The sequence below is a fragment of the Schistocerca nitens genome, chromosome 4 (assembly GCF_023898315.1).
Source record: "Schistocerca nitens isolate TAMUIC-IGC-003100 chromosome 4, iqSchNite1.1, whole genome shotgun sequence".
Taxonomy (NCBI): Eukaryota; Metazoa; Arthropoda; class Insecta; order Orthoptera; family Acrididae; genus Schistocerca; species Schistocerca nitens.
In genome coordinates, this window is record NC_064617.1 from 654,223,761 (window position 1) to 654,250,082 (window position 26,322).

The 26,322-nt window shown below is 41.7% G+C and overlaps 1 non-coding gene across 1 annotated transcript; it reads right to left on the reverse strand.

Moving 5' to 3' along the window:
• Window positions 1–8,510: 8,510 nt before the first annotated feature.
• Window positions 8,511–8,584, reverse strand: Trnas-cga (transfer RNA serine (anticodon CGA)). The gene has a single exon. It is a non-coding gene; the product is annotated as a tRNA-Ser (tRNA).
• Between the last annotated feature and the right edge of the window lie 17,738 nt (window positions 8,585–26,322).

The following is a 26,322-nucleotide window of genomic DNA, read 5'->3' on the forward strand; positions in this document are numbered from 1 at the left end:
GTCTGAGTTCTGTAAGACAAAAGAATGTTACAGGAGCAGCACACACATCAGATTCGAAACGTAAAGAGATCACGAATAATGTAATGCTACGGATAGTAATGAACGTGAAAAGAATAATGATAACATTAGTGAGCAATACATAGCTGTTCATTGTGGAGTGGAACGTGTGCCCAGTATGGTAGCTGCAGTCGTCAGATATGAAACGCACAATGACTGCTAGCAATATAACTTAAATTCGGTTGAATGGTGATACAGTGTGAAAGATTTGAACAGATACTGTTCACCAATTCGTACTAAATACGTCTCTTTGATAGCCACTTTCAAAAGTTTGTGGGAAAAGGATAAATACAGTTTTGTAGATTCAGCCGCAGCTTCCTCCAAACAACTTATGCCGTGATGAGGCACCTTCTAACCTGAAATTACATGCATTATAAAGGGATATTTGTTATTAAAATTGTGGGACATTACCTAAGAAGTGAAATATTCAGTGACGCTCATTAGTTACAGCAGTATTCTGAGGGGATAGTTGGGTTTCATAGTACGCGATCATGAAATGGCGGAGCACAAACGGTTGTGGCAATTCACGCTTAAATACTAAATAAATGACTCAGGAAAGTAAAAAGTAAAATGTTATAGTTGAATTTATTTTGTATAATAAACCCAAAATCAAAAGATCATTGAAGCACAAGAGCCCTTGACATCACAAAGAAACGTGATCCGTCAAGCCGAGTATGATAGCGTCATATGAAATCACTTACATACACGACTCACTACCAATCATTGACTAAACTGAGGTGAGTGAGAGAAAGACTGAAATGATTGCACAATGTTCAGGATTGAGTGACGAAAGTTCTCTTCTGTAAAGAGGTTCGCAACAGCTGACTTACACGGACACGAGACGTTAGTAACATTCCGCGTCTGAATATCTTCCGCGACACATAGCAAATTTAGCAGGACCAAGTCAATGCAACTCTAGCCGTCGCATCTCACAAGTGATTGGATAGTATGCCTTCACATGTGAACAGCAGCGGGGGCAGCCAGAAACATAATCGCCATGTATGCTGATAATGCCATTGACAAGAAAATGGGTTTCCCCTCGTCTTAATGAGGATCGTCTTGACGCTAGTGAATCTCCACACTCAGGATGATGTTCCCTGTTGGATGACGATCGTTTCAACGCATTAATCGACAACGATCCACGTCAGTGTACCCGAGAACTGGCAGAGGTGATGAACCGTGACCATTCCACAACAGTGCGTCATTTGCAAGCAGTAGAGAAGGCTCAAGAATCGGGTGCATCGGTATTGCATGCTCTAAGCCAAAATGACAAACATCATCGGGTGGCCACATGTGCATGTCTGGTTGCACATCATCGACTGGCTTGTCTATAGCGCCGAACATTACTACCCGGTATCGTTACTGCTGACGAGGAATGGTGGCTTTATATTAACGTAAGGAAGACAAAGGAATGGTTGAGCCCAAACAAAGGAGAAACTCCACGTACAAACCCCTGCGGGCATCCACAAAGATAATGTTATGTATTTGGTAGAACAGCGACGGTATTGTGTACTGCGAATTGCTTCCCAGATTTGTAGCCATCGCTGCCCGTATTTAATGTTAACAACTAAGACGTCTTGCAGCCGCAACAGAACAACAACGAGCAGGAATGAGACCTGGTAGTCAAGGAAGGCAGGATTCGGTTACGATTTTGGACGGTGCCGTAATCTGTTACTATTTGTTTCCTTTTGCAATTACACACATTTTAGACGGTAACTTCAGACTCAGCAATAAATTAGGATAACACACGTTATTAAAGAAAGAATAAACCACTGTGTAATTAATAGTGCTTTCAGTGCGTTACAATTTACCAATGAGCATAAAATACAGACACAGCATATAATGTTTTAAAAACAAGCCAAGGTGATCTCAATTAGAATTTTAAGGCAAGTATCCACAGTCACAGCTGAAAGTCTTTAACGCCAAGAACGGCAATTACAAAAAAGATTAACAAACACACTGTAAAACAGCAATGCAGTAGCAAAGGCTAATTTAAAAAGAGAAGGAACTGATCACCAAACGGGTGAGACAAATTGATAGTAAACTTGGTAGCAAAACCATTTCAACCTGCTGTAACGCCAAGAATGGCAATTATATAAAAAAATTTACAAACATACAATAAAACAGCAAATACAATAATAAAACACAAGGGCCAGTCACAGACGGTGCACCAGGAATCGACCTCTGTGTAGGTCCGGCAAAAAACACTATCGCGAGCGATGAGATAGGCAGCCAAGAGTTGCATTCACTTCACAAAATGGTAACTCAGACTAGTGACAGTCTAACAAATGACTAATGATAATCTTGCTGAAGCTTCCTGACGTCCAATAAACCAAATGCAGGAAATAGAAATACGTCAAAGCAAAAACCGGTGGTCTGGGCTCTGTCCACAGAATGCAGAGCTTTGAGCGCCCGGAACGAGAAAGGTTCAAATGGCTCTGAGCACTATGGGACTCAACTGCTGAGGTTATTAGTCCCCTAGAAGTTAGAACTAGTTAAACCTAACTAACCTAAGGACATCACAAACATCCATGCCCGAGGCAGGGTTCTAACCTGCGACCGTAGCGGCCTTGCGGTTCCAGACGGCAGCGCCTTTAACCGCACGGCCACTTCGGCCGGCGAACGAGAAAGGAATCACTGCCACTGGAGTAGAAGAAAACCATCCTACAATCAAGAAAGCTATCAAAACTACACGCCTCACCAGACAGCAGCGGCAAGGCGAGGAAACGTAGACTGCTTTTACACACACTAAACCCCAGGGCAGGTAACTGGGGCGTTAGCGGCCACGAGACAGGTGAAATACCGCTGGCTGAACTTAAGAAATGGCAACAAACTGAATGCAATAAACATTAATTAGAAGTCCAGGAAAGCTAATCAGATCCGCCTTCCCCACGCACTCCACTCACTGCTCTTCGCCTCGGCAACACTACGAGCAGCAACACGAACCCAAGTCACTGGAGAATTGCAAGATATCACAATGGAAGAGATTTCTGTAATTGAATTCCAATGCACCAACTTAAAGCTTGCAGAATTCGGTTTACGACAAGGTCGTGCACCATCGTGACCACAAGCCTTCGATCCAGCAGTCCATGCGTGCCGCCAGTGGTCCCGGCGCGTTCCCGCACTGCGTGGACCTGGCTCCTCCAGAGTCTCCAACCGAACTGCACACTGACACGACCCAGAAGACCCACGACGTCGCCCCAAAGAGAGGGCTACAATTACTACATATCGATAACCGCCGCTGCTGCCACTTGCGGATAGGCAACGCTTGCGAAACCAAGTGGCGCTAGTCAACGATACGGTCTGGCCTCCGACAGAGGACGGGAACTTACAACAGCACCAACGCGAACCACAGCACGGCTCAAGGAACATTGTGTGAAGTTATGTTACCCCATAATAACATCCGCCCGCATTATGCCTGACTGACAGAAATCACTATACAGAGCAGTCATTCAACACCCATCTAAATTATTTGATCTTGCGCCCTCAGATTTTTACCTACCCCTGTCTCTATGGAACAGCCTTCAAGGAACTTCCTTTTCGGATGGAAATGCGCTCAGAACACAGCTCGATGAGTTCCTCGCCTTAAAATTACATGATTTCTACAGTTTCGGAATCGGAAAGTTACCCTAAGATTGGCAGACTTTTGTAAATGGTGAGGGAGAATATATAAGTAATGACTAAGATCTCTGTTATATATACCTGCTATGTTTATCATACTTACGAAAAACAAACTACAAATTTATGCACTAAACCAACAATTTTTTCTTGGTTTATCCTATATTTCTCATGGCTTAGTGCACAGGCATTCACCTGTCTTATCCATCCTATTATTTCTGACATTAGCTTAACATGTGATACCAAAATATATGAAAATTATTCACAGTTTTGCTAACGCCGTCGCATTGTGCCGCGATGAATCAACAGATGGTTATAGACAACTAGACAAATACGCTGTTTAAGAGGGAGATGAATTTCTGCCACTCACTAATACTGTTACAGACACACATTTAGCTCGTGCATTTGTGCTGCATGACATCTGCTTTTATGGCATGTAACTTGGCAAGTCTGTTACGTGACGAATTATATCTTGCATTTTTCTGTGCTGCTTTCGCTATTCAGTGTTTCGCGTATTGGTTACATATGTCTGCTGCCAAGACACTATTATGTTCATACTTTATCGACTGCGAACAACGTAAGTTATCTCGGTCAGTGCGAGATGTGCAGAAAGTATTCTTTGAGTTCCGGCTCGGTCGACCTGTCATCGACCGACCCGATTGCTGTACGGTGTGATGGTGAAGTATACCAGGTGTAGAAATATGGAACGCGTATTTTCCTATAGATGGTGCTAGCCGTCAGTGCAGGGCTCGTGAAACCGCGTCTGCAGCTCTGTCCGTTTCCTGTAACGGCTGACAACGAATGTCAACACCTAGTAAGCCAAGTTCCATACAGCTCTTTCAAACCCGTAAGCATCTCGCGTTTTGTGCCTACGAACTACGATTTGCGGAGAGCATTGATTATCTGTTATCATTTGAAGAAAACTGCTGTAGAGTCGCATTGAATGCTTGTCGAAGCTTCCGGCGAACATGTTCTCGGGAAAACACAGTGGTGCGAATGGTTACAAAATGTCAAAAGTGGTATTTTCGACGTGCAAAATGACTAGCACGGGAAACAACCGAAAAAGTTCGAAAACAACGAATTTCAGCTATTTTTCGATGAAGATGATTCTAAGACTCAACAGGAACTCGCGGGAGAATTGAATATGACGCAGAAAGCCGTTTCTCTTCGGTTGAAAGCTATGGGAAAGGTGCAGAAAGTGGGAAAATGGGTTACACGTGAACTGAATGAAATACAGCAAGCAGATCGAAAGACCGCTTGTGAAATGCTGCTTGCCGGACAAAAAAGAAATTCGTTTTTCCATCGAGTAGTGACAAGTTATGAAAAATGGATATATTTTGAGAGCCGTAAGCGTCATTCAGGCAAACCGTCGACATTCACTGGAAAACCAAAATGCTTTGGAGAGAAGGCAATGCTCTGTGTTTGTTGGGATCAGAAGGGTGTCTTCTATTATGAGCTACTAAAACCTGACGAAACCGTTAACGCTGACCTCTACCGACAGCAAATGATCGATTTAAATATGGAATGAGGCAAAACAAAGTGATAATGCTCCACGATAACGCCCGTCACAGACAGAAAAATGGGGAAATGATCGAGGAGTTCAGTTAAGAAATACTAGAGAACGAGGCCTATTCACCAGACTTGGCTTCGAGCGATTATCATCTATTGGGACACGCTCTCGCGGAAACAAGGATTCAGTTCGTATGAAAATGTACGAAAGTGGCTCGCTGACTGGTTCGCTTCAAAAAGAAGAACTGTTTTATAGGCGTGACGTTCATAGCCTGCCGGAGAGGTGGGAGAAATGTATAAATAGCATTGGAACTTATATTGAATCAAATATTGTTTATCAGTTTAAAGCAGCAGATGAATAATTATTGCAACCAGATTCCTGTTCCATACTTCTGCACTTGGTAGTCTGGCTTTGTGCAGGAAGAGCGCAGTTGCTATTTTATCTCGTTCGTCATTCACTATGAGCATATGTTCCATGCGTGACTGTTTTTTCTTTTTTTTCTTTCGCATCGTGAAGTTGCTGAATGTTCATGAGGAAATCCGGTCATTGTCTCTTTGTGAAGAAATATGTTTCGAGACTCAGTACAAAATCTGTTTGCTATTAATTCATCCAAATCGTAGGAAAATTAATTTTGTCAGTACTTCTTGTTAGTGGTATTGATCTTAGTGGCTTGATTTTCTTATATTTAATAACTCTGTTTGCTGGTTGGTTTACTTTTGGGGGGTGACCAAACACCGAGGTCTTCGGTCCCATCGGATTAGGAAGGAAGTCATTCATGCCCTTTTAAAGGAACGATCCAGGCATTTTCATGCAGCGATTTACAGAAATCACAGTAAACATAAAACAGGATGGACGCAGAGGGTTTTCAACCGTGGTCCTCCCGAATGCGAGTCCATTGTACAAACCACTGCGTCACCTCACTCACTACTCTGTTTGCCACATGTCTCTGAGCACACGAGCTGCTGTGATTTAATTACTTTTCTGAAAGCAGTTACATGAAGTTAATTAAAGTATTCTTTCAGATCTGTTTTTCCTTGCCCACCACTTTGCGGTTCAAACGAGTTTGTGCCGACCTGCAGTCAGCGTACTATGACATAGTGTGAAACGCGCTACTTGCCTTCGGTAGTTTGTTAAAATTTAAAGGTCTCTTACTGCAGTTGACAATAACACTATTATCAGTTACTGTTAATAGTATACGTTTGGCGCATGATTTTTCTTCATGAAATGTAAGTACTGGTGCTGACGCAGAAGAAAATATTTTACAGAGAGCGTGTTCGTATGATGGCTTGTAATTTCGATATTTTATAAGTCTGCTTCTACATGCCCACAGCACTACACGTTACAAGATACACTGTCGTGCTTGCTGACATTTTCTTTTGCTGCGCCCAGTAACAAAACCGTTTCAAGAAGTCGGAGTTCCTCGTCTAGGTGGTAACCTATAACACTTACGCAGTCAGATCGCATTACTAGTTTGTTTCATGGGTCTAAACATCGTATATAAGAGGGAATATTTCTTAGTTAAAGTTGTATTTGGAACTACTGTCGTAGGTAATCCCTTTTTCAAGCCCGACAGGAACCTTACAATCTGTATTAACACCCATATTGAGTATGATGATAGTAACAGCCGAAAGCCAAGAAATACTTACGGAACTATGTAACGTTGACTGAAGTCATTGGTATGCTTATGATCGTTGAATCCCCTCAGCAATCTGCGACCCATACTGTCATTTAGGATATCCGATACTCGTAGAAACGATTTTAGAGCTGCTTTTACATGTGCGTTTGCCGATGTTTTCACGTACATAATAGCAGGGTGAAAAGACAGAAGGTGCTAGGATGCGGCAGTGGTTCGGTCCTCGTGAATCGTTTTATAACAACAGGGGCGATGCTTTTTGCCCTGTCTGGAGTATCGACAATCTGACAACTTTCCCTTTTAGAGGTGAACTGTCACAAGTTTCCGCTGTTCGATCTTATTGCTTCTCTGACTGCGACAAATACCGTTCTCTCTACCTGCAAATGTAGCTACGTAGCAAAGACAAAAAAATAAAAAAAAATAAAAAAAATAAAAAAAATCTTATTCTTCACCACTTAACAAAAGTTGAAAATAGTAATTTTTAACTCTGAATAATTACGCTGAAACTTTAAGACTGTATTCTGCTGTCCTAAAACGATTCGATCTCGGTTTCGTTTGTGAAAATCGCTAAATCTCAAATGAGTCTCGGGCCTAATCAAAGTAACCATCAAATGAATCAATTCAGCATTTCTATTCATCTAGAAAAGCAGTCAGGGACTGAATTCTATCATCTCTCTTAGCTGAGCGTGTATTCATCGAAAAACTAGGAGAGACGTAGTACAGCAAAGCAAATCATATTTTTTTGTGGCGGCCTTCGTAGCGACAACACTTCGCTGTAGAAACGGCCTACGAAGTCACCGCCACACTTTTAATAGCGGGCCGACCGGTCCGCTGGAACAGTGAACAGAAAGATGAAAACCCAAACACTCGGATTAAATGAAAGTCGGTACTTATCTTTATTAACGACGATACAGAACACAGTGGTGAACATGGTCTACAGAAATCTGTCTAGTTCGAGTCGGAGCGGCTTGGTCAGCGTCGGCTGACGACAAACAACAACTCTGCTGCGATGAACACACAACTGACTAGCAGGTACACAATTCGGTGGCGAGTATACAACTGAGCGGCGAATCCAGAACTGTCCTAGCGCTCGCGACTCCAGCGCTTAAGAAGCCAGAAGCCAGCGGTGGCGCGCGCAGACTTGCGGCGATTTCCTGTATCGCTGGCGCTGCTTATGCGGACGGCGTCCGGACTTTGATGCTGCCAACCTTTTTGGCAGCGGGCTCGGTTGGCATTACTGGCTAGGATATAACATATTTCACTCCCGTAATTCATTGTGTTTTTCGCAGTGGTTCGAAAAATAACGTATGAAATGTGATGAGCGGGAGGCAACAACTGAACAGGGCCTAAAGGGCTGCATCAATAATTTTATGACTGATATGAAAGAATGTAATGGAAGCAGTGGACAATGAAGTTCTACAAAAACCATTAACAATTTATGGAAGGAACTTACTGCGCACAAAGGCTTTTCACCGACAAGGTACTGGGGCAAATGGACGTTTGTTTGTGAAGGAATTAACACAAACAGAAAAGGCATTTTATTCAGGTCTGTAGCACGCGTTTCGGTACTTTGACTGAAACTAGCTTTCTGCTTTAGATATTAGTGGTTTACACGTTTTAAAAGTATATCTATGATTAGTAAATAATGCCAACTGAATGGTTGTTGAAACTTCCTGGCAGATTAAAACTGTGTGCTCCGACCGAGACTCGAACTCGGGACCTTTGCCTCTCGCGGGCAAGTGCTCTACCATCTGAGCTACCGAAGCACGGCTTACGCCCAACCCTCACAGCTTTACTTCTGCCAGCATCTCGTCTCCTACCTTCCAAACTTCACAGAAGCTCTCCTGCGAACCTTGCAGAAGTAGCACTCCTGAAAGAAAGGATACTGCGGAGACATGGCTTAGCCACAGCCTGGGGGATGTTTTCAGAATGAGAGTTTCACTTTGCAGCGGAGTGTGCGCTGATTTGGAAGGTAGGAGATGAGATACTGGCAGAAGTAAAGCTGTGAGGGCCGGGCGTGAGTCGTGCTTCGGTACTTCAGAGGGTCGCCGGCACGGTAGCTCAGCGTGTTCGGTCAGAGAGCTGGTTGGCCTCTGTAATAAAAAAACTGAGTGACAGGATCAACAACGAACTTGAACGGATGTTGTGTGACGTCCGCAACGACTAAACACAACGATCAACAACGAACAAAATGCAAAAAAGTAAATAAAAAAAATGGTAGAGCACTTGCCCGCGAAATGCAAAGGTCCCGAGTTCGAGTCTCGGTCGGTGCACACAGTTTTAATCTGCCAGGAAGTTTCATATCAGCGCACACTCCGCTGCAGAGTGAAAATCTCATTCTGAATGATTTGTGTAGTTTGAACTTAAGTTCCGCAATGTGTTGCGAAAATCAATTACTTAGAAACCAAATATTGACATTAATTTACTTTTATCTCGAGAGAGAGTGTCTACTAAGCAGAAGTGTGAAAAACACAGACCTCTGTAGTGAAGTTTTGTTTGTTTTAATTACTAGATTCATCTGGAATCTGAAATCTTTTTTCTTTCCTGAAACACTCTCCACCTATAAACGTATCTGTTGTCGGTAGGAATAATTACTTTGAGAATAGCATTCATTGTGCCATTAGCAGTTAGCATTGGGTAGTTCTAGTATATTAAATAGAAGCCGTAACTGCGCGTGCATGTGAATTATGAATGACCACGCTTCGGTCAACACTGCTATGAGCTGCTTGACCACAGAGTTGGGGACGCTGCTACTGACTGAAATGACTTTCGGACAGAAAACAACGCATGGACGCCTCCTGCGATTTGATTAAAATTAAGAACGCGGACAATTCTTTTCTGGAAAAGGTTATCACAAGTATCAGCTCTAAGATACCACAAAACGATAAAATGCGACATTTGCTTTAACCGTAAAAGTTGTTAATGTGACGCACGAGTTCAACAACGTCTGGAAGTACAGTTTTCTAACTGTTTCACATGGTTGTATCAAGATTTTGTACCTCGTACTCATGTAGAGGGGGGGGGGGGGGGGGAGACTGAAGCGTTATAACCACCACGTTAACTGTTCTCTACTTTTTTATTAATTCAGTCTCGAAACTCTTTAGATCGACGGGTTACGTTGGAGGTGCTCTTTTCTTTTAATGTACAGGGGTGACACCACGCAGAGCCACATCCGTGTTGATTCTTCAGCCAAAAAGGTCTATTTTTTATGTCAAAGTCAAGGAAATCAAGCACCCTGTTGTGAAAGAGGTTAGAACAACAGAAGAACGCCAAAAACTGTTTAAGAATGCTGAGCAAATCAAATTTAGTTTATTGCGTCAGGGCATAAGAGGAATGAGTGACAAGAATTTTGTCTAGGAGATTTATAGAACTCATAAAAATGGAGATCCTGCACCTAAATGAACACCACAAAACCCCATGGCTAAGGAAGTTAAATGTAAAGGGTTACATACCAGTACCTTACTCGTGCAGAAAGTGCAGAGAAAAAAGTGAAGTTCCTACGAATATAGAGACAGAAAATAAGTTCAAAAACATTGAAAGAAAGAGATTTTGCAGAGATCAGCAAACAAAAGTGTATGCTTGTGAATTAATACAAAACAGTATTTTATTTTTAATTTAACTACACATGTATCTCCACTGCGAAATTTCTATTTATGAGATATATGGATCATTCAGTGTGATACGGATATATAACAACAAACATTCAATAGTTTGTGATGATTTCAATGTATATTTTATAGGTGATACTGATAGGAAAATAATCTCTATACCCTATATTGCCCCTACAGTTTGATAAACTTTACAACATGGATTCATAAAATCAGTAGAGTTCTGTTGGACAAAGCTCGAAGTAAGAAAGTTAGTAGATACACAATAACAAAAAACCTCTCTGATCACGATGATCATTAAGGATAAACTGGATAGAACCTTATAATAAAAACCAGAATAACTAACGAGTCCAAGTGAAAAAGATTTTATGATTAGTTTCCAAGGGATAGTCTCAAATTAAGTTTCAGTGAAGCTAATACTGATATAAAATTTAATATACAAAATTTAATCCATTATGTAATAAATTTATGTCAATATAAAAATAATTTCCTCACAAATTTATCAGATACAAAATTGAACAACCACATTAATGATCATGTACACTCCTGGAAATGGAAAAAAGAACACATTGACACCGGTGTGTCAGACCCACCATACTTGCTCCGGACACTGCGAGAGGGCTGTACAAGCAATGATCACACGCACGACACAGCGGACACACCAGGAACCGCGGTGTTGGCCGTCGAATGGCGCTAGCTGCGCAGCATTTGTGCACCGCCGCCGTCAGTGTCAGCCAGTTTGCCGTGGCGTACGGATCTCCATCGCAGTCTTTAACACTGGTAGCATGCCGCGACAGCGTGGACGTGAACCGTATGTGCAGTTGACGGACTTTGAGCGAGGGCGTATAGTGGGCATGCGGGAGGCTGGGTGGACGTACCGCCGAATTGCTCAACACGTGGGGCGTGAGGTCTCCACAGTACATCGATGTTATCGCCAGTGGTCGGCGGAAGGTGCACGTGCCCGTCGACCTGGGACCGGACCGCAGCGACGCACGGATGCACGCCAAGACCGTAGGATCCTACGCAGTGCCGTAGGGGACCGCACCGCCACTTCCCAGCAAATTAGGGACACTGTTGCTCCTGGGGTATCGGCGAGGACCATTCGCAACCGTCTCCATGAAGCTGGGCTACGGTCCCGCACACCGTTAGGCCGTCTTCCGCTCACGCCCCAACATCGTGCAGCCCGCCTCCAGTGGTGTCGCGACAGGCGTGGATGGGGGAACGAATGGAGACGTGTCGTCTTCAGCGATGAGAGTCGCTTCTGCCTTGGTGCCAATGATGGTCGTATGCGTGTTTGGCGCCGTGCAGGTGAGCGCCACAATCAGGACTGCATACGACCGAGGCACACAGGGCCAACACCCGGCATCATGGTGTGGGGAGCGATCTCCTACACTGGCCGTACACCACTGGTGATCGTCGAGGGGACACTGAATAGTGCACGGTACATCCAAACCGTCATCGAACCCATCGTTCTACCATTCCTAGACCGGTAAGGGAACTTGCTGTTCCAACAGGACAATGCACGTCCGCATGTATCCCGTGCCACCCAACGTGCTCTAGAAGGTGTAAGTCAACTACCCTGGCCAGCAAGATCTCCGGATCTGTCCCCCATTGAGCATGTTTGGGACTGGATGAAGCGTCGTCTCACACGGTCTGCACGTCCAGCACGAACGCTGGTCCAACTGAGGCGCCAGGTGGAAATGGCATGGCAAGCCGTTCCACAGGACTACATCCAGCATCTCTACGATCGTCTCCATTGGAGAATAGCAGCCTGTATTGCTGCGAAAGGTGGATATACACTGTACTAGTGCCGACATTGTGCATGCTCTGTTGCCTGTGTCTATGTGCCTGTGGTTCTGTCAGTGTGATCATGTGATGTATCTGACCCCAGGAATGTGTCAATAAAGTTTCCCCTTCCTGGGACAATGAATTCACGGTGTTCTTATTTCAATTTCAAGGAGTGTATTACTACAAGGACCAAAGTATCCTGTGAAACGAAAAGCAAGGTTTATCTGTTGGCGAGAATATCTAAAGATTCTCTAGTAGTTGCACACTACATAAATTACTAAGAAAAAGTATTGTACAAATCAAAAACATATTTTGGAACAAATCAGAAACTCTGACCGCAAGAATATTTCTATACGAATATAGTGAAACGTGAGGCACGACAACTGGCCAGAGAACAGAATAATATCATTAATCATTGAAATCCAAGAGCTATAAAAGATCAGTCACAGGAAGCAGGCATGTATAGTATCCTTGTGTTAAATGCCGAATAAAAGATATTGACAAGCAGTTAAATAGAAAAATCAGAGTAGTATGTTGAAAAAACAGCTCTCGTAGCATTGAGTCACATGGGTATATCATTCATTCGTCCTCCTCCAATTAAAGAAAAGAAAATATAATGATACGGTTTACTCTTTCAAAACTAGAAACTCATGATGATTCGGTAGTATTTCCAGCAGTGTAACAAAGATGATAATACCTACCGTTTTATCTCATTTAATTCTAAAAGACTCAAGCGTTTTCCAGAGAGATAGAACAATACCATTAGTAAACCTCTCCAGAAGAAATGCGAAACAAGAGATATAGATAGCTATTGGCCACGTTCACTGCTGACAATTTTCTAATTTTTTTGTGAATATGATATACTTTCGAGTAGCATCCTATCTCAACAATAAATATTTCCTTATAAATAAAAGTTTGGATAGCAGAGGAGTTTCTTAACTCAGTTTGTCATTTAAACATTCACTCTCCAAACTGTACAAGTGTTAGACAGGACATAGCACTTGGTATTTTTTGTGACCTATATAAAATATTCGACTGTGCTCATGACAATATCATCGTAGACACATTAAAATCTTAAGGAAACAATGGTATAAGCAACTATTGTATAATATGTACAAGTGTTAGACAGGACATAGCACTTGGTATTTTTTGTGGCCTATATAAAATATTCGACTGTGCTCATGACAATATCATCGTAGACACATCAAAATCTTAAGGAAACAATGGTATAAGCAACCATTGTATAATATCATGTCTTCCCCGCGGGAGCTCACCAGTCTACAGTGATTTCGTACTTGGCTACCACGGGGCTGCAGCCTTTGCAGCAACACTTCCCCTCCCGTGCTGCAAGACTATCCTCCTGCTATTATTTTCCCCTTCCTTGTTGAACATGTCTTGGATGTTTTCGGGAATGCGTTCTGAAGATTCGTAGCAAAGCATTCGTGTTTTCTTTGTTTCTTCGTTCTCAACCTCCTCCCCTTTCACCCTGCGCACTCGGAACGCTGGCCCACCCGTAACAGGTGAGTGGGTAACGGCATAATTTCCAGCTCCGGGTTGGCACGTACCTCATGATGCAGACCAGGCCCAGAGAGGGATAATTTCGTTAAGTGTTACCTTCTCAACTGTCAATTGGTTCCTCTGTCTGGAGTTCGGGAGGTGAGCAATCACATAACGGGTGTGAGCCCCTATAGGTGGGCCCCAGTTGGAAGGAGTGAGCCTTCAAAGATTCTGACAATGATAGGAAATGTTTTCGCAAGGAGCCAATAATCGCGATCTCAGTGTACGTGTACTAGACTTAAATAGATTGAGACTAAAGTTGCAACGTCTCTCCCAGTTGTACCTTGTTTGTTGTGCACAAAGGCCAGTCTTTTGCTATAGTTCATCTGTTTATTATTCGGAAATGTGTTGGTGCAATTACTTCCCCTGTCAACTCAAGCTCTCGCTTACAGAATGGAACTTTGCATCTGGAGACGAATTGTGATTTTCAAGTCCAACAACTGCTTACAGCTATGCTGTTTGCGCCGAGACACATCGTGCTCTCAGTTCTACACGCTGTGTCATTTACATTCAGCTTCTTGATGGTCTGAGTGAGGGGAAAATCCAAGATTATCTGTATGATCAGTGCGTCACTCCAGTCCATCAGGTAAAAAATAGGTCGATGCAAACGTGGTGCCTACATGTATTTTTTTTTCTTACATTTTATCGAGTAGTGCTTCCATTGAAGATTAAGGCGGGCTGTGGAGTCACCACAGTCTGCCCATACATTCCAAACCCGATTCGTTGCCACCAACGTCAATGTTACACCCACACACGCTTGTCCTGTCGAACTGTATTGGTGACCATGCCGCCTAATCCCTTGAGTGTCCTGTGTATCTCAATCAGCGGTCCATCTAGGAAATCCTTATTGCTTTCAAGTTGTTGACTAGTCGAAAGCCCTGTATTTTACCAACTTATGGTACCGTTCTTGCTACTCGTCACCCCGTGAAGGACTTGTCCAAAGAGACTGGCGACATCCAGTTCGGTACTGTAGTTGTGAAATCACCCAGTATCATGGTAGCTTCCTGGTCTCCTTCTCCTGCAGCCGTGAAACAACCCACCAAATCTTCGTCCCTGGCAGTGAAATCACTTGCCCCGCAACCCTCAGTTCAGAAAGGGCAAGAGGAACACACTTGCAAGACTTTACGTACGTCCACCCAACAAACGTTTGAGTCTTCATCTGCCAACCATAACGGCTCTAGTAAAGCGGACAAAAACGGAATGTCTTCCCATCCTCTAGTTGGAGATTCTTCTTAACGTTGTCGCCACGTGTTACCCTCACCTTGCCGACCTCCATTTCACTGGTCCGCACCACCTTCCTTTTTTACTGTCCTTGAATCTGCACGCTGACCCAGGTAGAATGCTCTCACCTCTGTTGGTTTCATGGTACATGGTTCTCCAAACTGGCACTCCGCAACTGCCGAGGTGACTTCACCTCGTTTGTTCCTTCGTCAACATTCACTGTTATGATTCTTCGGCGATGGAACGTTCATGGCATTAGATCCGACAAGGCGGAATTACGCCCGCTTTTGGAATCACAGTGTCAGTTTGCATTCTACCTCCAAGAAACAAAATTGCATCCTTACGTCTGTTTTGACTTGTCATGTTTCCTTCTGGTCCGTTTTGATCTTCCACCTGAGGACAGCATACGATCTCATGGGGGAGTCATGTCACTCATTTGGAGCGATATCGATAGTCAAACCACCTCACTGAATGCCCAACTGCAGTATACTGCAGTCCACATTTTCCTTCCTCGTTTCACCTCTGCTCCTTGTAATATCTACATCCCTTTGTCATTTGCTATGAAGAGGGCAGAATTACGCCAGCTTATTGGTCAGCTCTCTCATCACTTTTTGCCGTTCAGTTATGATGATGAGTTATCCTTACCGCCGCAAAATGTTCCATACCTCGCACCTCTTCTTTACCACGCCGTACCCCGGTCGCCTGGTGGACTGTGCATTGCCACGACACGATTCGTGACCAGAGTCGTGCTCTCCACGTTATTAACCGTCATTCTACGATGGCATGAGCAGCGTCATTTCATTCTTCGGGATAGCAAATAAGCTGGTCGGATTTTCTTTACTAGTTCCCTTAACTCCCTCTTCTGTCATGTGGCAACCTCTGTCTGGGACCAAGGTTCATTCCCTGCATTCGGGCCTGGCTCAAGCAGATGATGTCATTGTGGACTCTATCGCTATCTCAAACAGCTTGGGCCATTCTTTTGCGGATACTTCGTGCTCCATTCACCATCACCCAGCCTTCATCCCATGGAAACGAGTGGTGGAGACTCGGGTGACGTACTACTACCAGAATCGTGAATCCTACATTGCCACCTTTACTATGAGGGACTTGACCATGCTCTCACATAAACCCGAACTTCCAGCCCAGAACCAGACCTTGCTGACATTCAGATGCTGTAGCACCTTTCTCTTGCAGGAAAGAACTTTCTCCTTTATACATACAATCGCATTTGGGCAGAGGGTACGTTTCCCAGACTAATGTTCACCCACTGTCGTACCCATCCTAAGCCTGGTAAGGACAAACACCTTCCTTCTAGCTACTGTCCCATTTGGTGTGTTTGCAAAATGATGGAATGTATGATTCGTGACTGGCTGGTATGGTGACTGGAGTCTCACAATCTACTAACCACTGCACAATTTGAATTTCGTGCGCGCTGTTCAGCAATTGACCGTCTCGTCACTCTGGAAACCCATGTAATGCACTGTTTTCTGTGACTTTTTTGATTTGGAGAAAGTCTGAGACACCTGCTGGAGGACTGGTTTCCTCCATGCTCTATACGCGCGACGCTTCCACTGCCACCTGCGCCATTTATTGCAGGAATTTTTAAAAGACCGAGTTTTGCAGGTACATGTGGGTTCGGTTTTGCTGGACCCCTTTATCCAGGACAAGAGGGAGCCTAAGAGCTCCGTCCTGAGCGTCGACATCTTTGCTACAGCCATTAACCGCAATATTGACTGTCTCACACCAGGCATCTAAGTCGACAACTTTGCTACTTAATGCAGATCTCCACGGACTTGTCTCCTCGAGTGGCTTCTTCAGCGACGTCTCCTTTTCTTGTGTCTCGACAGTGGCTTTCGCTTTTCCACTGACAAAACCTTTTTTATTGATTCCCACCTTCTTTACGCCTTGGGCCTGTTGCTCTTCCGTTCACTGAAACTACGAAATTCCTGGGGCTGTCAGACAGAACTAAACATCTTAGTTTTAGTGATGAAATATGCTAGAAATAAGAAACTCTATACTATGAATAGTTGTATGAAGTAAATGGTAATATGAATAATGAATAATGAAGTGTCTTTTTTGCATATGATAATAAATGATGATGAATAGTTATATGAAGAATATGCTAATATGAATAATGAAGTTTTTCTTTGCAGGTGATGATAGTGATGAAGTTATGGTAATATGAATAATGAAGTTTTTCTTTGAAGATGATGATAATGATGACGTTTATAGATTTACTGTTAGTTAAGAAATGCTATGTAGTTATTTAAGTATTTGTTGCAGTTCCTTTTGACAGTATGTCTTATGGCGCACGGTATAATGACAGAATGTTTTGGAAAAGACAGCTAGAGTACATACATATTGAGTACATGTTTCATTACCTGTTAATTCGAAGTTCACTACTTTTCAGCATAATAATCATTTCTTCTTTCAGCTCAATAACCCATTTTTTATTTTTTCCAGGAGATGCTTTTCATGATATTAATATGCTATAAACACTTAGTTATGAAACCTGTTGTAATACTTGCATTTTTTTAACCATTTGTGTGTATCATTCATGAATGTGATCACATATACTCTACTTGTTTCATAACCTTGCTACAGGTGACTCATGACGAATGACGTTATTAATCCTTATTTCCAGCAATAAATCAAAAGCAAATAGTTTCATGCCCCAGCAATTAATTATCGATCCCAACGCAATGCACTGCTAGCAAAAAAAAAAAAATTATTACCAGTCCCCACTATTACCAGTATACAACCAAATAATGCTACCAGTTTAAGATATATTTCTAGATCTAAATATAATGCAAATTTCTCAAATGTATTGAATCCATTATATCTATGTATTATTGGACTACAGACCTTGAGTAATAGTTACAGTGTGTTACATTTTAAATAAGTCCTATGTCACTTGAATGATGAGTTCTGAGTAATACTGAATAATGTTTTGTAAAACTATATGAATACTTTGTAACTGGCCAATGAGTGCCAATAATTACCATAACCAGATGAGTTATGAATAGTGTTTTGTAATATTCAATACTTACTACATGTTTAGTAACTGGCCAATGAATGCCACTGTTTACTGTAATATGATGACTTATGTATAAATGCTATGCCATTAATTAACTCTTGCTTTGAATGATGACTTCTGAATAATGCATAAAAATGGTTTGTAACTGGCCAATGAGTGCCAATATTTACTGTAATCAGATGGCTTATGAATAATGTTCTGTAATACTCCATACATAGTCCAGAAATGTTTAGTAACTAGGCAATGAGTGCCAACAATTACTCAAATCGGTTGATAGACTAGTGTAATTCTCAATGATGACTAGCATAAGACTTAATGTCATTCACCTTCTGACCTACTTAGCAGAAATTACTGCAATATCCGTTTGTCCTGTATATCCTCATGATCATGGAGCACTATATTTGGTTTTTGCACTAATTCTCTGTTGATGTGAGAGTATGGATTCTACAAGAATGTGGTGTTGACATATCATGCTGTCCACCACCTTGAACGATGGAGATGTTATTATGGTCCTACTGTTTGGTGTACCTAACGTACTACCAAAATGATAACATTGAATATTAATACAACATTTCAGTGTCTTGGCTACACTGATTAATACTTCAGGGAAGAGAACTTCAGATTGTCTCACTTGGTGTTGTGCTTCTGTAGAAAGATATGGACTTTCAGTGCAGCTACGTGCAACCTACTGTGCTACAACCATGATGCAATCCTTCCCATTCCTTTCCTAGTTCTTGTAAAATGGTAAAGACTTATACAGTGCGTTTAAATTCTTGTAAAATGATAAAGACTTCTACAGTGCGTGTGCCCTTTATTTCACTCCATGATATGTTATGTAAATATGCTAAAAACTTCTACAGTGCGTGTGCACTTTATTTCAATTTTAGGGTAATCAGTTCTTGTAAAATGTTAACGACTTTTACAGTGCGTGGTCACTTTATTTCATTTGTTAATAAGATCAGTTGTCCTAAAAATACTAAAAACTTTTACAGTGTGTGTGCACTTTATGTCATTTGTTAATATATTTTGTATTCAGTGCGTGTGCACTTTATTTCACTTCATTATATGTTATGTAAAAATGCCAAAGACTTATACAGTGCGTGCGCACTTTGTCATTTGTTAATATCTTTTCTACTCATTGCGTATACTTTTTGTCATTTCTTGATATATTATGTACTCAGTGCGTGTGCACTCTATTTCATTACTTAATATGTTCTGCACTTATCAATAATGTATATACTCTGTGACTGTAGACTTCGTTAATTAAGTAGATTATAGAACAATTTGTTGCTCAAAACAAGTGCAATTGACTCAACATCGCTGCCAAATTTTTGCCCCCCATCCTCCCCCCCCCAACCCAGTGGAGAGTTATGTAAGAGGTCCGAGCCGATGTAATTTCGATGTATTGCTCACGCGCTGCCTGCGATATGCAAGGTATAAGAGAAACTCAGACCAGAGAGCAGTGTTGACTGCATTAGGAACTGTGTAGCTGTAGCAGTAAGTTGTTGCTAGCGAGCAGTCTGGTCTGGTGTATCGTGTTGCCTGGGCCGGTCATGGTGCAGCGATGTCGGAGCCTGAGCATTATTGTATAAGGTAAAAAGCAGCCTTGCGCCTATGTAGTATTGTTATCTCAAGTCCCATGTAAATATTTTAAGAATGTCCTAATAATAATCTTTCTCATACAAAATAACTTTTAACAACCATTCATTTCAATATAAAGAATTTACTAATTTCTCCAATCCATGATCATCCCGATTATTGCAAAAGAAAAATCAGTTGTTTCCTTTCATAAACGACAAATCTATCGGCCAGCATTGCACAGGGCTGTGCCAGAAAAATTTATTGTAAGAGCAGATATATATATATATATATATATATATATATATATATATATATATATATATATATATATATATGCGTTATCCGGCGACTTCATTGAGGTAAGAATATTTCTTTTTTTTTTTTTTTTTAATTCAGAATGATCTTTCAGGGCCATGACGCAGCACTGCTGACGTCCAAAATTTACCAGGTTAAATTCACAGTGAATTATTGAAAAAATTATAAGTGAGCGACAATTTAATTGAGAGGTTAGTTACATTGTATTATTACCAGGTTACTGAATTTATTTTTTTGTTGGGACGTTACACTGAATGTGAACGACATAATTATAATTTTTACCGTTGAGAGGTTAAGGAATTTTTCTGTTTTGAGGTTACACTAAATGAGGATAATATTTATATTAATTATTTTATTTTGTGGGGAGGTTACACCCTTTATGCCCAGCCAGTATATTGCATAATTTGCCTAGATTCTTTCAGTGCCAGTCAGGGCCTCCCATTAAATCCGTCGCTGATATATCCCTTAATTTCTCAGAAATAATCGGGTGTAAAGGAGCCTGGATCACTACAGTTGTGGATATCTACTTTTGGCAGTTTTCACAGATGGCTGGTATTTTCCTTATGAGTTTCTCCATGTTTTTAAAATAGCGGAAACTCCTCATTTTTATAAAACATTTTCGTGGACCGAAATGTGCTTAAATTATGTGTGCATACCATCTAAGATTATTTATTAACTCATTTGGTATGCACACCACCCACAACGAATCATTAACGTTTGCCCTGTAAAACAGATTCAATTTTATCGAGAGGTAGTGCTGCCTTATGCGGGCTTGCGTCCGATCCTTCGATTTATCTTTCATTCTGACTAGATCTGGGTCCTTCTTCTGCTCATTCTGGATACTATGCATCGTTACAGTGACGAAGGTTTCAAATGCAACCCTTTTTAGGTAGAACAACGAAAAGTGCTCTTGATCTAATGCTTCAGCCGTCTCTTCTGTTATACCAATAGGTGAACGGGACAGGGCGTCAGCAATGACGTTAGTCGGAACAGGCATATAGACTGTTTAAAACTGGTATTTCTGAAGCACAGCTACCCATCTCGCTAGTCTTAGGAGAAATTCTAGGGCCCTGTGGTCCGAATAGACTTTTGTTTTTCTACCGAACATAAAGTATCTAAACTTTTTAAACCTCCGTACTATTGCAAGGACTTCAAGTTCGGTAACAGATTACTTCCTTTCACTTTTGGATAGTACCCTGCTATCAAAGGAGATTGTTCGTGTATTAATTTGCCGTTTTGTTTAAACTCCTGAAACAACATAACTCCCAAACTGCCAGAGGCCATACAAAAATCCTGTGATAAGTCAGGATGTGATGAAATAAGAGCATTGACGAGTGCCGCCTTCAGATTATTGAATTCTCGGTTTGCACTCATCCAACACCCAGGGTGTTCGTTTTCCAGTCAATTGGTAGAGTCGGGGAGTAGCTAATGTTTCCATATATATTAACGTTTTATAACAGTTTATTATCTCTAGAAACCCCCTCAGTTGTTTTCTGGTTGGAGGAATAGCAAAGTTAGCAATTACTGCCATCCTCTTCGGGTTCGGACTAATCCCTTCTCCTATTATCACGTGTCCCAGAAAGCTAACCCTACTGCTCCCAAAGCAAGACTTATCAATATTTGCGGTCACCCCAGTCCATCCATTAGTGCAACAGGTCCAAGAATGATACAACTAGGTCGCTGTTGAGGGAGCCAATGTGATGTTTATGAGGGTTCCTGGCCACCTCAGTCTGACAGGAAATGAGGCTACTGACGCTGCTGCCTCGACCTGCTAGCTCTTCCATTCCTTCGGATGACCTCCACTGCGCCGTCTGTCGGAAGGGTGTTTCATTTTGGGATCAATACTGGTCTTCACGGGAATAAACTCAGGGGAATTAAAGTTCGCCCAATGGCTTCACCGACCTCCTCTCGGCCCCTCGTCGAGAGGAGATGATTTTAGCTAGATTGCATATTGGGCTCTGTCTCTTTAGCCATTTCCATTTGTTACGTGGTAATCCCCTATCACTTTGTGTTTATTGTCATCAGGTTGGACGATTCGCCTCTTCCTGATTCAAAGCCCTCTTTTTATACGTAATGGGGAAATCCTACCTGCGCTTTTTGAAGCCGCTTACGTTCCTCTGTATTTTTGCCGCCTGGTTATCGGCCGCCAAGCGAAGAACGAGGTGGCTATCGACAATTTTTATCTTTTTATCTGTCACAGAAATACGGCGAAGGGTATTTTATCACTGGTTCGGGACCTCTGTAGTCTCTATGGCGTATTTTGTGGACCTTCCTCCAAGGTAAGTTTCTTATCCCACTTTCCTTTTGTCGATTGGACTTAACGTACAGTCGCTTTAAACGTCTTCTACTTTTTGGTGTTCTGTGGGTATGAGATGGTCGCTTAAGGTCGCAGTTGTTTTTGCGCCATAAAACGAAACAGAAACACATATATATCTTTTCTAACCAAAATAATGGAGAAAGCTGAACTTCCTAATGCAGACGAATGAATCAAGCGAGTTACATCTGACTGACGGATTCCACTTCTGCGGCTGCTGAGCTGTCAACCTCGAATGTAATAACGTTTTTCATATGCATAAATGATCAACGATATAATATACAACAAGCTGAATTAGCTATTTTTAAATATGATATTGATATTGGAATCAATCAAAATATCCATATGGCAACATAAACAATTGTTTTCTGCCGATGGTGTGAATCTCAGTTTCAAAATGCTGCAATATATTTAGCGCTGCACAACTATAGGTGCATACCAATGTCAAATTTAATACATAGTGAGGAAATAACAACTACAATAACAACTTTAACCTTTTAAGTGCCCCTGTTCATGAGAATGTTAACTGGAAAAATCTCACACTAGAACACTGAATGTAGAGCTCTGAAAGCAGCCCAGTTCAACCGCATTTCAATTTCAATCATAGCAATTTTTTTGTAATTTTGTTCAATAACATACTGTGGTATGATGTTCGGGGACAACTCATTTTTAAGAAATAAAACTTTGATAGCGTACCAGCGTGCTTTGAGCATATGATGTGGTGCTAACCCATGATTAGCTTATAGGCAGTTGTTTAATGAGTTAGACTTTTTGATTACTACTCAGTATGTGTGGTTCAAACGAACAATGATTTACATAATCGAAATGCCACTAACTAAGAAGATGTTAATTACAACACATCGAGATTGACTTTATCCCTAAGAGAGATACATAATGCTACCACTAATATTTTTGATACCTGCCAGAAGATACAAAAACTCTGAAGTGCCACAGAACTAAAACTGAAGACAAGTGAAGAATATATCTTGTTGAGAATCCTTTCTAATCTGGAGAAGAATTTCTAATTATGTAATATGTAAAGGTTGATCGGTAAAATTTACTAATTTACAATTTTATTAAAATAATCAGCTAATGGAGCGCATGTGCCCACTTGCATAGAAATTCTAAGTATTGTTCAACAGCCAAGAATTCATTTAGTTTTTTCTATCAAGCAAGATTAAGTAAACACTTTTATATTTTATAAAACCTTAAATGGAAAGAAAAGATTAGATCTTAAATTGAATTTAATTTAGGAAAAACCAGAAGCAGGTTTTATAACGAATAGTACAATGTTACATTTGCAGGTATTGAATGAAACTGTAGAACAGCACAAAGAGCCTGTGCCCACTTGCATAGAAATTCTAAGTTATTGTTCAACAGCCAAGAATTCATTTAGTTTTTTCTATCAAGCAAGATTAAGTAAACACTTCTATATTTTATAAAACCTTAAATGGAAAGAAAAGATTAGATCTTAAATTGAATTTAAGAGGCTATTAAAGGCTCAAAATCATGAAAAGTTCAATTTTTACTATTTTGCGTTTTCTGAATCTGCAGACTATTACATTTTAATAGATATATAATTTATTCAATTCCGAAGACTACGACTATTTTTAATTTTTTTTGAAATGTGTTCTACATGGGCGTGACCCACTGTGGCGCTGTTAAACTGCTGTCAAATGGTGTTATTATTAACGTCCGTTTTCATCAGGTACATTTTAGTGATGTGAGATAAAGTATGTGTTGTGGCTAACCTGTGATGGTTCAATATATATCGCTGGTGTGATTGTCGATTGTTTCATGTTTATTTACTCTGTCGTTATCTCGAAAATACTCTTAATTAATTCTGTTTCTTGAGTCTCTGTTTTGTTGAAGTATAATGAGTAAAAGTAAAGTTATTAGAAATCCTCTGAATGCTTTTAAGAAAAGGAGAAATGTTGGAAAGCCAAAGGTATTTGTTATTACTGTAAACAATAAAGACGATAACCAAGTGAGTGAACCTAACCTCTCAAGTACACCTGCCCATAGCAGTCAAAGTGGGAAAGAAAATACTTCACAGAAGAAGCTTGGTTCAATGAGTGAAAACTATGAATGTTTTATGGGCGAATCGGATGTGAATGAAATATTTGATATGTCGGTTCTCAAAGGAATTTTTTCAAACTATGTAAGATTTATTCATTGTAGTGAAGTTGGTCTGGAACTCTCCATAATATAGCACGTAGGACTTGCTAGTGAAATACAACTGAAATGTGATAAGTGTTCATACATGACCACTTTTGGAACAGTGTTGCAGTAACTGCAACTGAAGAAAATGGTAGCAAAATCTACGAACACAACAACGAGCGATGCTTGCTTTAGACCAGGAACGCCTTCGGGCTGCAGACAAGGCTGTAAAGAGTCTAGAAATACAAGCAAGAGTAAACAGGAGGAGGAACAAGAGGAAGCTGGAGGAGGAGTTTGCAGAGGATGAAGATATTCCATCCTATGGACCTGGAATGCACTAAAAAGTTAATCCAATCTTTGTCGCTCGATTCCCAAAACTTTTATTTTCTCATACTAATTACATGTTTTCAAAGGATCTTCCAAACATATTTGTTTCAAACTTTCAGTAAATGTTACACAGTACCTTCTGCATAATTTAACACAGCCTTTATCCAAAAAACTGTATATTTTTGAATATATAAATAAAAAATTGCAAAAAATGTTGTGAATTTTCATTACAATTGAAAAAAAAATCGTCTTTAATAACTGAACTAAAATTTTGTAAAATCCCTGTGTTAAGTTGTAGCCCATATTCCAATAAATAATCTGTAAAAAGTTCAACTTCCTACCTCAAATACTTTGAGAGGAAAGATGTAATTTATAAGCGTTATTTTAACATTGCAAGTATAGAGCGTTCTGGAGCCGCAAGTTAGGTAAAACCAGAAGCAGGTTTAATAACGAATAGTACAATGTTACATTTGCAGGTATTGAATGAAACTGTAGAACAGCACAAAGACTAGGAACTACACTCCTGGAAATTGAAATAAGAACACCGTGAATTCATTGTCCCAGGAAGGGGAAACTTTATTGACACATTCCTGGGGTCAGATACATCACATGATCACACTGACAGAACCACAGGCACATAGACACAGGCAACAGAGCATGCACAATGTCGGCACTAGTACAGTGTATATCCACCTTTCGCAGCAATGCAGGCTGCTATTCTCCCATGGAGACGATCGTAGAGATGCTGGATGTAGTCCTGTGGAACGGCTTGCCATGCCATTTCCACCTGGCGCCTCAGTTGGACCAGCGTTCGTGCCGGACGTGCAGACCGCGTGAGACGACGCTTCATCCAGTCCCAAACATGCTCAATGGGGGACAGATCCGGAGATCTTGCTGGCCAGGGTAGTTGACTTACACCTTCTAGAGCACGTTGGGTGGCACGGGATACATGCGGACGTGCATTGTCCTGTTGGAACAGCAAGTTCCCTTGCCGGTCTAGGAATGGTAGAACGATGGGTTCGATGACGGTTTGGATGTACCGTGCACTATTCAGTGTCCCCTCGACGATCACCAGTGGTGTACGGCCAGTGTAGGAGATCGCTCCCCACATCATGATGCCGGGTGTTGGCCCTGTGTGCCTCGGTCGTATGCAGTCCTGATTGTGGCGCTCACCTGCACGGCGCCAAACACGCATACGACCATCATTGGCACCAAGGCAGAAGCGACTCTCATCGCTGAAGACGACACGTCTCCATTCGTCCCTCCATTCACGCCTGTCGCGACACCACTGGAGGCGGGCTGCACGATGTTGGGGCGTGAGCGGAAGACGGCCTAACGGTGTGCGGGACCGTAGCCCAGCTTCATGGAGACGGTTGCGAATGGTCCTCGCCGATACCCCAGGAGCAACAGTGTCCCTAATTTGCTGGGAAGTGGCGGTGCGGTCCCCTACGGCACTGCGTAGGATCCTACGGTCTTGGCGTGCATCCGTGCGTCGCTGCGGTCCGGTCCCAGGTCGACGGGCACGTGCACCTTCCGCCGACCACTGGCGACAACATCGATGTACTGTGGAGACCTCACGCCCCACGTGTTGAGCAA